Raw genomic sequence first — 14,325 nt, 5'->3', positions numbered from 1 at the left:
GCCACAAATCACCATGCCCAGCTCAAACTTTTCTTTAATTCAAGTACAAATATTTCCAAAAAAGTGACCAGGAAATGAAGGCTTTCTTAATATAGTATGTGCTTCTTGAAAATACAGTAATTATTTGTTACCTGGAAAAATATGTTTAGAACTATAAGAAAATCAATTTATTTAAATTCACTAACCATATAAAAATTAAGAAAATAAATTTAAATATTCACATGTTAAATATTTTAAAAGCAACATATATGTGTCTGAATAATTTACATGTGTAAAAATCATGCAAAATTATATTAACTAACCCTACACCTCTGAAAAAGAATTATCCTAAAGAAACAAGAAAATGAGTAATTAAGATCAAAATTTGAAATATAGAAAATAAAATGAAGTGTACTCTTTAGTCGACTTAAGTAACTGTAATCCCTTTTTACATCAATTTTATAATAAAAAATAAGTGAACAAAGAAAGCAAAAGTACATTTGATCAATAGCAACAACAAAAGCATCAGTAATTTTTTCAGTGTACAAAAAAATCGATGGAGGGGATAACAATGTTCCTTCCAAAGGAAATGTACTCATTACATTATTTATGTAACTGTAACACCTCTGTACATTACCTTTACAATAAAATTATACTGAAATTAAAATAAAACAAATATTATAGCAATTAAGAATTCTTAGAAGCCATTAGTTAAAAACTTTATAAAAAACTGCCCCAAGTACCCAAGGAATATACTTTGATGATACCATTGAAATACTTAAACTTCAGCTGAAAAGCAAAATGTTTAAAAACTGTTTAGAAGAGTTTGAAATTTGGTATTGATTTTCCTCCAGCACTGTTCTTTCTGTTAAGGATCGTTTTTGCTATTCGGGGTCTTTTATTGTTCCATGTGAATTTTTGGATTGCCTTTTCTATTTCCTTGAAGAATAAGGTTGGAATATTGATAAGTATCACATTCAATTTGTAGATAGCGTTGGGAAGTATTGCCATTTTCACGATGTTGATCTTTCCAATCTAGGAACATGGGAGTTTTTGCCACTTTCTAAATCTGTTTTGATTTTCTTTTCCAGGTATTTAAAGTTTTCATCATAGAGGTCCTTCTCGCCTTTGGTTAAGTTAATTCTTAGGTATTTTTATTTATGGGGCTATTACGAATGGAGATGCTTTCCTAATTTCAGACACAATTTTCTCAGAGTTGGCATACAGAAAAGCCATTGATTTTTGATGGTTAATTTCATACCCTGCTACTTTGCCCAAGTTTTGAGTCACCTTGAGTAACTTGGGAGTGGAGTCTTTAAATACAAGATCATGTCATCTGCAAAGAGGGAGAGTTTTACTTTTTCTTTCCCTATTTGAATCCCCTTTATGTTTGCATCTTGTCTTATTGCTGTAGATAGACATTCTAATACTAGATTGAAGAGCAGTAGAGAGAGTGGGCATCCTTGTCTCGTTCCTGAGTTTATCGGAAATAGCTTTAGTTTTTCACCATTGAGTATAATGCTTTCTGTAGTTTCTTTCCATCTACTGGATCAGAGTTTATCTTGATGCTCTTTTTCAAGGAGTGTCAGATCTCATTAAATTGTTGGTTTCAGATCTCTCCAATTTTTTGATGTAGGAACTCAGATCTATAAAGTTGCCTCTGAATCATGCCTTTGCTGTGTCCCAGAGGAGCAGATAATCTCTGTGACAATTTTTGTTGAATATCATGAACATTTGAACTTCGTTTCTCTGCTCTTCCATGACCCACTGAGGTTTCAAAAGTGTGTTTTTCAACCTCCATGTATTACTGGATTTTCTTTGGTGACTTTTTGTGTTGAGATCTAATTTTATTCCCTTTTGGTCTGAGACAATGCAACATATGAATTCAATGTTTCTGAATTTTGACAAGTTTGTTTGTGACCTAAAATGTGGTGTATTTTGGAAAATGTTCCATGTGCTGCTGAGTAAAAAGTGTACTCTGATGCTGCTGGATGAATATTCGCTAGATGTCTGCTAATCAGTTGATGTATGCACTTGTTTAGATCGGCGGTTTCTATGTTGAGTTTTTGTCGAGTTGATCTATTTAGTGGGGATAGTGGTGTGTTAAAGTCCCCAACAATTAATTTCTTTGGATCTATGTGAGATTTAAAGTAGTATTTCTTGGATAAATTTGGGTGCACTATTGTTTGGCAAATATTTAGAATTTTAATATGCTCCTGTAGGAGAGATCCCTTAATTAGTGTATAATAACCTTCTTTATCTCTTCTCAATAATTTAAATTTGAAGTCTTTTTATCTGATATTAGGATTGCAACTCATGCCTGTTCATGGGGTCCGTTTGCTTGGTAGATTTTGTTCCAACCTTTCACTTTCAAAATGTGTTTTTTTGGGGGGCAAGTTGTGATTCCTGAAGGTAGCAGATAGAACATTCTTGCATTTTAAACACACTAGACAGTCTATGTCGCTTAATTGGAGAGTTACATCCATTAATATTGAGAGATAGGTTTGAAAGGTATTTGGGTGTTCCTGCCATTTTATCCACCTTCTTGGGAGCTACGCCTACTGGGTTCTTCCTATGGTACTTGGATTCGGTTTGCGTGTGGTTTCTTGGCCTTTATTGTGGTCTTGTTGGTTTTCTATGTGTAGGACATCTTTAAGTATCTTTTGTAGAGCTGATTTGGTGGAGATATATTGTTTGTTTTTCTTTACTATGGAAGATTTTTATTTTACTTTCAGTTATGAAGGAGAGTTTACCTGGGTACACTATTCTTGGTTGATAGTTGTTTGTCTTTAGGGCATGGCATACATCATTCCAGGCTCTTCTTGCTTTAATTGTCTCTGTTGAGAAATCTGTGGTGATTCTAATTGGTTTTCCTTTATAGGTGACTGATCTTTTCTCCTTCACAGCTTTAAGGATCTTTTCCTTGGTCTGAATTGATCCTGTGTGGATTATAATATGACGATGGGATGTCCTGTTCTTGTCTGGTCTATTTGGAATTCTAAAAGCTTCAAGTATCTGAATATGCCTATCTTCTTGCGTGTTGGGAAGTTCTCTGTTGGCATCCTCTTAAACAAATTTTCTAGACCATTAATTTCTGTCTCTATGTGCTCCTATACACCCATTTCCCTCAGATAAGGCCTTCTGATGGTGTCTTCCAAGTGTTGAATAGATTTATCATATTTCTTGAATTTGTCTTTGATAGTTGTATGTTCTTTCTCTATAATGCCTAGGCTGTCTTCAATGCCGGAGATTCAGTCTTCTGCATGGTCTAACCTACTGTCAAGACTTTCTACTTTTTTTTCATTTCTTTTCCTTCTAATTGGTCAGCTTTTATGGCTTCAAATTCTTTGTTGGAGCTTTGTTTTAGATCTTGTATGAAATTCTTTACTTCCTTAATTTTGTGTTCAGTGTTTATTCCCAAAGCACTTAGTTGATGGGTTATGGTTTCCTTGGACTCCCATTCCTTCTATTGGGCTCCATTCAGCATTCCCTTTGTGGGCTCCCTGACTCCTTTCAGGTGTCTGTTTATTGATTCCATGAATGCCTCTATTGATCGTTGTCTATGTTCATCCTGCTCTTGCAATTCTTGTATTACTCTTTGATTAGATTTCTCACATTCATGCAACTTTTGTAGTTCTCTTTGACTGATCTCAGCCTGCTCACACAATACTTTCATTTCTCTTTGAGTGTTCCCATCTTGCTCACACAATTCCAGTATCAATCTTTGAGTAGATTCCTGAAGCCCATGAGCTTCCTGTTTTGATCTTTGGTTTGCCTCCTCTCTCTCCCTATCACGCTCACACTGAGTCCTTTGCAGGGTTTCAATCTTTTCATTCACCATGTTTACAGGAGTGTTTGTAGAGCTTTTTGGGAACTCTCTTCTGGATTATTCATTATCTGTTCTGTCACCTGATTATCTTGAGTGGGCATTGAGATACCCGGACTTGCCATTTTCCTTGTGTTTTTCTTGCTTTTTCTTCCCATTTGGGATGAAAGTAATGCCAGTTTTGTGCTAGAACACCATTTTAAGGCAAGCATCAACCAAAGTCCTGTAATTGCATAGTCAAAAGTCTGCAGATACAATCTAGTTCAAGAGATACAGTCTAGTCAACATTAAACAACTATGTATTAAGGGGCCAAGAAGAGCAAAGAAGAATTTGACAAACCAGAAATTATTATGTTTAGGGAGAAAGGTGGGGAAAAATAGGTTTAGAGGGATGTGGAAAGGTAAAAGGAGAGTGAAATTAACCATGTCCTAATCTCACAGAGGGAAATGGATTGGAAAGAATGATAGGAAAGAGAGAAAAAAAATTAAAAAAGAGACAAAAAAATGAAAAGACAAATATTTAAATGTAAAAAGTGTAACTCTTAAAAGTAATGAAAATTTAAAGAAGTAATATTGAGAGATGAACGGGGATAGGATGAGAGGAGGGGAGGGATAGAAAGGAGACCTGAAAAACTAAAAAATAAAAATACTTCCAATATTCTATAGGTGTAAATAAATAATACTGCTATTAAGGAATTTAATCCTAACAGGTTTTGAATTGAGTAATACATTTTTGGATTAAGTATGTACACAATGGGGGATAAAGTCTTATAATCAATGACAGGTATATATGAGGATGAACAGAACAACAAATAATTCAAGCAGATCAGCACGGGAGTTTTTACCTTCTCCGTTTCCAACCTGGGCCTGTTCACCCCTTCTTAGGCAACCTGGTGTTCCCCCGCTCCCAGGAGGGCACCATATTGATGCCAAACTTAGTGCGCACACCCAATTGGCATAGCGCACTGCAGCCCAGAACTCCTGGACTCAAGCGTTCCTCCGGGCTCAGCCTTCTGAGTAGCTGGGATTACAGGTGTGCACCACCACGCCCGGCAAATAATTCATGCAAAAACAACAAAAGATGACAAAGTAAAAAGAATGACAAAGAAGGAACAAAAAAGACCAAAACGTCAGTAGATACTTTTTTAAAAAAAACCACACACACACATTTTCACCTAAAATAACAGTTATAAGAGTAAGAAAAAAAGATTAAAGAAACAAAAGGCAAAATTAGGAACAACTCAACACATACATTCAAAAGAAACAAAACAACCAAAGAGAACAAAAATTATCTCAGTACTCAAGAACCTGCAGGAAATGCAAAGATTTTTTTTAAAAAAATAGCTATGATAAGCTTCTGAAAATCCTGACTACATGGGAGTCTACTGTTGTGAGGATAGTGGTTAAAGCTCAGACTGGTCAGAATGATCTGTTCACAATGCCGGGCACCTATTATTCTAAATTCCAGGAAGAATAACATGAAGTAGACTGAGCCCACGATCATACACAAGTAGGAAGCGAGATTCTTTCTGAAAGATAATCAGGATAATTTAGGGTTGGGGGCATGCCCAAGTGGTAAGAACATCCATTTACGAAACACAAGACACTCAATTCAAATTCGAATATTATGGGTATTAAAGAAAAAAAGCTATGACTTTAAATAATGGGAATAATTGCAAGATTTGAATATTTGAGTGGAGAAAAATCCATGAGAGATAGTTTACCCATGTTGCAATGTTTTCTACTTAAGTGATAATATTATGTGGTACTCCAGACATAACAGAGTTACCTTGCAAATGAGCATGGATGTGCATTTGGGTGAAGGAAATACTCTTCACAAGTGTAAATTAAATACTTTTTTGGGGTAGACTTTAGTTCTTGAACTAAGAGCCTGGGTGATATCTCTGAGTCTTTTCTCTCAAGGCTATCACTCTACTACTTTGAGCCACAGTTCCAATTCTGATTTTCTTTTGGTTGTTTGGAGATAAGAGGTTTATGGATTTTCCTGCCCAGGATAGCTTCAAACCATGATCGTCAGATCTCAGCCTCCTGATTAGCCAGGATTCCACGCCTGAGTCGTCCATGTTTTTAATAATTTAGTAAATTCTACAGTTACGGAAGTTATAATTTATCATTATAACCTTTATATGTGTGTATATTTATATCAATGCATACATATAGAAATATTTTAACATATTTTTGTATCTACAGTACATTTATGAAATCATCCTTCATTATAAAATAACATGGAAACAAGTTTAATGAGGAGCAAAGAAAAGGGAATTGTCACGTTTCTTGTTGTTGAATGAAATATGAATTGTGAGAATCAGTTTCAGAAAACAATTTAACAAAATGGGTAATGGCTTTAATTCCAATCCCTTTATTTGCCCATATTGTACATCCTCACACATGAGTGTCAAAGTCAAACCACATTTTTTGCCTTTGTATTTAAATCACATGTTATAATTTAGTGGATAGGTGTGAAGTAATCAAATAAAGATTAAAATAATAGTAAGTGAGGCTATGAGTTAGAGCTGAAAATTATTTTAAATATGATAATAGCTAATTAATTCCATATCTCTTACTTTTACTCTATTATCATATCCCTCATTCCCACATTAGGAAATTACATAGAAAGTTCTTACTAAATCATGTGTAAAATTATGAAAAAATGTATTAAAAGAATATGGGCACATCAGGGCTGTGAAAGTGGCTCAGTAGTAGAGCTCTTGCCTTGCATGCATTAGGCCCTGGGTTTGATTCCTCAGCACCACATAAGCAAAAAGAAGAAACTGGATGTGGCTCTGTGGTTCCAGTGGTAGATCATTAGCCTTGAGAAGAAAAGCTGAGGTACATAGCCCAGGCCCAGAGTTCAGGCCCCTTGACTGGACAAAAACAACAACAACAAAGAATATGGGCACAGTGTGGTTTTAGCTGATTGAGAACTGTAGGGGGTAGTGTGTTTTTGAGGTCTTGAAAAACATTGTGATGGAGATGATGGAAGGGATGTGCTTATTCTGGAAAATTGGCTAGAGGATTGCTCCCAGAAAAATAGTGGTGAATTCTTCCAAAAGGTTACGGTAAAATAACTCTCACAATCATGTTCTCTACTGCACTATTAACCGTAGAGAACTTATGGAAACAGCCCAGAAACCCTTTAGCGGAGGGATGATTGGAGAAAGTGTTGCACATATACACAATTGGATTGCACCCATCCATTATAAAGACTGTTACAGCAGTTGCAAAGAAATGGATAGATCTAAAATTATGTTAAATAAACGAGGTCAGAGGCAGACACACAAGGGACGCTTATTTGGAAGCCAGAATTTTATGCAAGTTAAACAACAATATTAATCAAAGCATGATATTTGCAGAGGAGTATTTGAAAGGTGTAATTCCTTATAAAATTGAACTTTTAATCCAACAAAATGAATACCAGGAAAATATCACTTGGAAAATGTGAGGAGAAGTCAAAGGGAAGGAATAAAGGGACTTCTGGAAGTAGAGAGTGAAGCCATAATATTCAATGCAGATAGTATGAAACTAGAAAAAATGAAAGTGGGGTGAGGTTTGGAAGGATGTAAGAAAGTTATGTAAAGATCCATTGTTCTTATAAACTGATTCGTTGAATGGAAAACCTTTTGTAAAACTATTTAATAAAAATATAATTAAAAACAATGGAGACATTTGATCTTAAACCATGAGTCAATATGATAATTTACTTCTCAGAAATTTTCTTTGCAGGTATTATCCTCATAATGACAAAAAAGTGAACAATGCAATGAATGTCAATACATCTCTTTGCGTATCCTAAATAGACACAATATAAAAATCACAGTAATAATATTAGAATATATCACATGATAAAATAACAGGTACAAAGTATCAAACTCTGATTGTTTTTCCAAGTGCTTTACCTTTGGTATCTAATTTAATCCTTACAATAATCCCATAAAGTGGAACTACTTCTATTTTTAATCCTAAGATGATGATATTTAAGTCTTCAGAGTTGGAATTACTAGTACAACTTTGCACACATAGTAAGTGTTAGCCTGCGGTCCATTCCCACCATATCAAATAACCTCATTCTATTTTATAACTAAATACCAGCACTCAGGCTACTAATTCTAGGAAAATTTCCCAAAATTATTGTGCACACTCTAATAATATTTCACTTCATCTTTCTTAGAAAATAGGTAATTAAGCCGGACACCAGTGGCTCATACCTATAATGCTAGCTACTCAGGAGGCTAAGATCTGAGGATTGAGGTTCAAAGCCGGCTCGGGCAGGACAGACTGTGAGACTCTTATCTCTAATAAACCACTAGTAAGCTGGAAGTGGCACTGTGGTCCAAGTGGTAGAGTGCTCGCCTTGAGTGGAAGAGTGCAGGGACAGTACCCAAGCCGAGAGTTCAAACCCCATGACCAACAACAACAACAAAAAAGAAAATAAGTAACTGTAATTCGAAAATTCCAAGTTCATAATCAATTTGTACCTCTCTGGTGAAAGGAACTGCTAAACTATAACATTCTTGGTTTCTAGCTCAAAATAGTAGAAATCATATTTTATTCCTTCACTCAACACTGTACTGCCTGGGGACCCCATCTCTCACCCCATTCTTACTGAAAGAATGACCTGCCCAATTCCTGATGGAAACAGACTGCAGGTCTTTTGGAGCAAACGTTTCCACATTGTAGCTCACCTAAATTGTTTACCATTAGAAGTATTTTCATTGTTTTTTATACCCAACATTTTGAGAGAAATGTACTACTTTAAAATGTTATTAAAATAAGACTGATATAAAAATCACTTTTGACCCCAGATAAATATTTTACCCTTCATATACCCAAAAATGCAGTCTGACCTATCATTAATGTTAGGAACGAGAGGGTAAAAATCATAGACACCAAGACCTAAGTATGAATTTAAGACTCTCCAACTTGTGAATACAATTGCTTTAAAAAGACATCAATACTACTGCATTTTTAAATTCCCTATGATCATGATAATGATTCCCTATGATAATGATAATGATAATGATAATGATAAACTATTAACACTTAAAAATAACTCATTTTCTTGGGAGTAGGACACAAAACAAAAGGTTAATCCTAATCATTTTAAAAGAACATTATTTATACTAAAAGTTCACTCATAACTAAAGAGAGTCTAAATCTAACTGAAGTACAGAGACATAAAGGAAATAATTTAAGTGCATCATGTACATCCAATGGACTGTTAATAGAAAACAAAGTTATACTAATAATTAGCTTACCCAATTCACTTACGTTCTTTTATTCTATTCCATTTACTTTTATAAAAACTGGGTTTTCATAAAATGATGCATAAAAAAGACTATATACCCACTTACATTTACAAATCTTAACAATTTTTATTTCAGAAATTTTATCTCTATAGTCAATGAACTGAAATAAAACTAAAATATTCAAAGGATTTTCAGAAATTGCAAGACTTGCTCTGGGATGTTATGTAAGCCTTATTTGTTAAAATTGCCATAGTTACTCCCACAAAAGAGCCATTAGTAAAGATCCCTGTGCATGTACAAAACACTTTCAAATACGTCCACAATCTGGACATGACACATGCTTTTTGTTTGTTCATTTTTTAAAGGAATATCTAACAAGCATATCCACAATACTTACTTTCAATCAATAAGATGGGATATTCAAACGTAATATGGGTTTGATTATCTCTTAGTGAGAATAGATATGATCTTGCAAAGAAAGTGATTTTCAACAGAAATCCGGAAAGAGTTTATCCAATTTGTGTTTTACAGGAATAACGAGAGAGTAATATCTGTTTGGTAAAGTCGGTCCAAATCACTCCATGAGTGTATCTTAAAAGTATAACCAATTTAAGAGGTCAAATATATATTTTGTACTGACAATGATTTTACAGCAATAACTTACTACCTAATTATGTCTGTATCTTCTTACCTAACATACAATAAGAGCTGAAAGCAGTCTCTTTATCTAACTTAATGTTGTAAATGCTTTGATTATGATGACGTTATTATTAGAAAAATAATATGTACAGACGGGTGGTTCCACTGAAATGACATGACAGAAGACTGATAAATAAAAACATTGCAACACAGTTAGCTCTTTTCAGCTTCACCCTGTCCACATTGGCAAGCAACATTGCAACAGCACACGCACACATATACACATACACACATGTTCGCACATGTATACACACATATACGTGCATGCTAAATTCAGGGTTTATTGTACAAAAAAGTTCAAATAAAATATTAGTGATTAGGACAAATGATAATATGCCTTATTACAAAATAATACATAAACCATCACCACGCATGTTACATTTTATCTGCCTCTCCACATGTGAACACTTAATTTATTTTTAATTAATTAATTGCCTTATTAATTAATTCGTTTGCTTGGTGCAAATACTAGGGCTTGAACTCAGGACCTGGCTTTGTCCCAGTATTTATTTTTTGTTTCAGTTTTCTCAAGGCTAGCATTTTACTGCTTGTACCATAGCTCCATTTCCAGCTTTTGCTGGTTACCTTCAAATCAGAATCTAATGGACTTTTTATTCCTTGGTCTGCTTTCAAACCACAATCCACACATTTCATCTTTCTGATTAACTACTACTAAAGAAATAAGCCATGAGAGTGGCTTCTACTTTTTCCTCTATAGGTATCCAATGCACATACTTAGATATTAATTTAAAAATGAGAGTATAGAAGCAAGGTGTACAGTGATGATACTGTCCTGTCAGAAATACAAGTTAGTAATGTAAATTTATTCTTAAGACCATACACAAAAAATACCATGATATAGTGTATGAGAACTCACTATTGAACATATGAGCGTTAAGAGTTTTCTAATAGATCCATTATATATTGGTACCCAACATTAGAAAAATGCATGAGGCATTAGTAAAATAGAAGTCCTTTGCATGACTACATACATTCCTTGTTTTTTTAAAAGACAATTGCTTTCATCTAAAAAGTTGGCCTGTCTATAGTCTTCATGTGATGTTGATGATTGAAAGTGAGGAGGTCAAAATGTATTAGTAGTCCTTAACTATCAATTCACATTTTTTTCTTGGAGAATATAATGATCAAATCAGTAGTTCAGAATCAGCAAGCAATAGTTCAGAATCATGCTTCCAGTGCAAGTGGATCATGAATAAGAAATCCTCAATGCCAATTTCCACAAAGTTTTGTCACAGATACCATCTCCCTGACTACTCTAGCTGCTTTACTACCCTCCTATTCCTTCATTGTACAGGAAAAGCGTGATTCAACTGATTTCAGTCAGATCTGTTACTAGAATTATCAAGGATTTAGTTGATTTTCTGTAATTTGATCAAAGTTATGTCTCTTTATGTAGGCTACTAAAAATGTATTTACTAACTTCAAGTAATTACATGAATTCTATTTCCATCTTTTTTAAAAAATAAAATTTTGTTTGCTCTATAAATTGATCAGAGGCATAGATTTTGAGGCTAGCTAGGTCACTGCACATCTGTCTCTCTCTCTCTCCCTTTCTTGGTTCTCATGGATAATATGATTGTTCCATAATTATCCTAATTTATTTTGCTTTTATATTTTTGGTTGCATCATTTCACTTTTTGCTTTGCCATTTCCCAAATCATTTATATAGAAGGCATTAGATCCTATTTTCTCATTCCTAGAATAAGTTGCACATGAAGACATCACTGGTCCTCATTTTCAGTGTGTATGTTTGAATACGGAGGAACATCTTTCCTCTGCTCTCCATAAATTCCCTACTCTCCAGTTAGAATAATTTCGAATAGTAAAATTGGAAAAAGAGAAAACAAATAATGGTGAATAAACAGATGCAGAAAATTCAACGAATATTTCTGACCAGTTCAAACAATATGAACTATTAGGGAAATACATGGACACCTCATTCCCACTGGCACTCAAAGTCTCTGGTTAGAAAATTCTTAGGAATATGAGGAACAACATGAAAAAGTAAGGAATGGTATCAACTGCAAGAAAAAAATGGAGAAGGATCCAAGCAAGTTTCTTCATTGGGCTGCCAAAAATATTCGGCTTACTACAGTGCGGAGACTTCTTTCCCAAAAGGCCACTCATGTGAATAGTAGGGATGACGATGAGTGTACCCCTCTTCATCGAGGAGCCTACAGTGGACACTTAGGCATTGTCAGTGAGTTGGTGTCTCAAGTGGCACATGCAATAACTGTAGATGACTGGACACCCCTGCATAGTGCATATACCAGAGTGGCTTCTTTCCTACTTCATCATGATACAGATACCAATGCCCAAACTAAAGGCCTCTTGACACCCTGACAATTTGCTGCTGAGAATTGAGATAGCAAAGATACACTGGATCTCCTTCTTTTGAACCATTATATAAAACCAGGCCTGAAGAACAACATAGAAGAAACTGCATTTGATATTGCCAAAAGGATAAGTATGTATCATTATCTCTATGAAGTTTTGGAAGGCTGCACAAATTGTTCACCTAAATCCTAAGAGCAATATCTTTTTTTATTTTTTGGTCGGTCATGGGGCTTGAACCCTGGGCCTGGGAGCTATCCCTATGCTTTTCAGCTCAAGATGAGTGCTCTACCACTTGAGCCAGAGCTCCACTTCCAGTTTTCTAGTGGATTATTGGAGATAAGAGTACCACAGACTTTCCTTCCCAGGCTGGCTTTGAACCATGATCCTCGGATCTCAGCCTCCTGTGTAGCTAGGATTTATAGGCATGAGCCACCAGTGCCTGGCAACACCAATATTTTACTGTAAAAATTCATGGATTCCGCAGAATTCTTCCAAGTGAATTGCCAGCATTGGATGTCAAAATGTATTCAATAGTTTTTGTATACATGTACAATGATTTCTTCAGGGTTTGTGATTTTTTTAATCAGAAATAATTTTAACTTACCTGTTGAAATGAGTAGAACAGAAGGTAAAATATTTCTGGTGCTTGCATGAAAATGTATATTTTAAAATATTCTATATTCTATGTTTGCATAATGTTCATAATTTATTTTATTTTCTCCTAGATATACTTTGAATTCTACATTATTTTATAATATATAGGTTCGTTAACATGTCCTTTCCGATTGCATTCCATATAGAAACAGTTTTATTCCTTTTTTTCTAGGTCTTAATATTATTTTTCTTTGGGATAAAATGACAATGTTGTCTAATTTGAAAATTTTTGTAAAGTTTATGTTATGTAAACGCCTATCTGAGGTGAAGATTTAATACACTGATGTCAAACTAAATTTAATTATATGAATTGTGTGTATTGTTATACTTGTAATTTTGTAATCAACTTTTTAATAACTGTTTTTCATTTCTTGCTTCTGAAGAATGAAAAATATGGAATACTTCTCAAATTTTCATATTACCTTGTGCAAGTGCCATGTTAATATCTGTATTGTAATTTGAGTATACATGCTGCTGAAGCATGTAGTATCCTCTAAATTATGTAGTTAATGAAGCAATCTTTATACAGGCTTATACCTATGGGTGCCTACTTGTAACAAGGAAACCTTATTGTTCCTAACAATGCTATCGGTCTTATTTCCGTAAAATTCTGGGAATAGTGGAAAAAATTATATTGATCAGTTGATTACTCACATTTGCAATTTTTTTTTGTGAATGACTATCTTAAGTCTTTTGATTTGGAATTTGATCGTATTCTCAATTATTTATAGATAAGTCCAAAAGTGATGGCTTTTTCAAGTATTTATTTATCCAACTGAATTAGCTTTGTGGACCTAATGGATTCAAAGTAAGCGTTGCTTGAGAGATACTTCTAAACTTCTTCAGCTGACATTTTCCCAAATGAAGTGTTACTGGCACAAATGTCTACCTGAGCCTTTACACTTTTTCCATGTGGGAACAGACCAACCAGAGCATCTTACCCTGACAGCATAGATTGTCTTACTGGAACAAAACTAATCTTGGTTACAAGGGATCATGGAGAGATGAACAGTTCAAACAGAACTGTTCAGACTAGAAGGCATTTTATCAAAATATAATTGTTTATTATACCTTCCATTTCAAAAGTAGCTAAAGCCAAGAAGGTGAAAAAATTGTTGGTATGCATGATTACTTAATGTCCTGGCCTGTCTACCATCCAACCAGGCAGGAACTTACACTACTGCCTTTTTATCACCAAATATTTTCAGAAGTCCATATATTTCTCCTCATTATTAGGCATTAAATTGATAATGTTTTAATCACAGTGTTTTCTATTGCCTCCATGCTGTTAATCTACAAATGGTAAAGTTTTAGGTCTAACTCTATCAAACACTGAGGTAGAGATAATGGAATAATACTTTAAAACAAAGTTGCCTTTGATACAGTATCTACAACAGAACAATGCAAAACATGTGTCTTTTAATTATATTATATATAGTTATATATTTTATATTTATATGTGCTTATTTTATATTTCACACAGTGAAACTTACTGGAATTAGTTGATAATTGGACAAATAAATTGATACTTATTTATTCCAA

At 34.3% G+C, this 14,325-nt stretch overlaps 1 pseudogene; it reads right to left on the bottom strand.

Moving 5' to 3' along the window:
* Nucleotides 1-13,170: 13,170 nt before the first annotated feature.
* On the bottom strand, nt 13,171-13,266 carry LOC122122000 (annotated as a pseudogene).
* Nucleotides 13,267-14,325: the final 1,059 nt, after the last annotated feature.

This window comes from Dipodomys spectabilis, unplaced genomic scaffold, assembly GCF_019054845.1.
Source record: "Dipodomys spectabilis isolate Male_0828 unplaced genomic scaffold, ASM1905484v1 ptg000200l, whole genome shotgun sequence".
NCBI classification, from domain to species: domain Eukaryota; kingdom Metazoa; phylum Chordata; class Mammalia; order Rodentia; family Heteromyidae; genus Dipodomys; species Dipodomys spectabilis.
The sequence above is the reverse complement of the archived record's forward strand: the minus strand, read 5'-3'. Positions and strand labels throughout refer to the sequence as shown.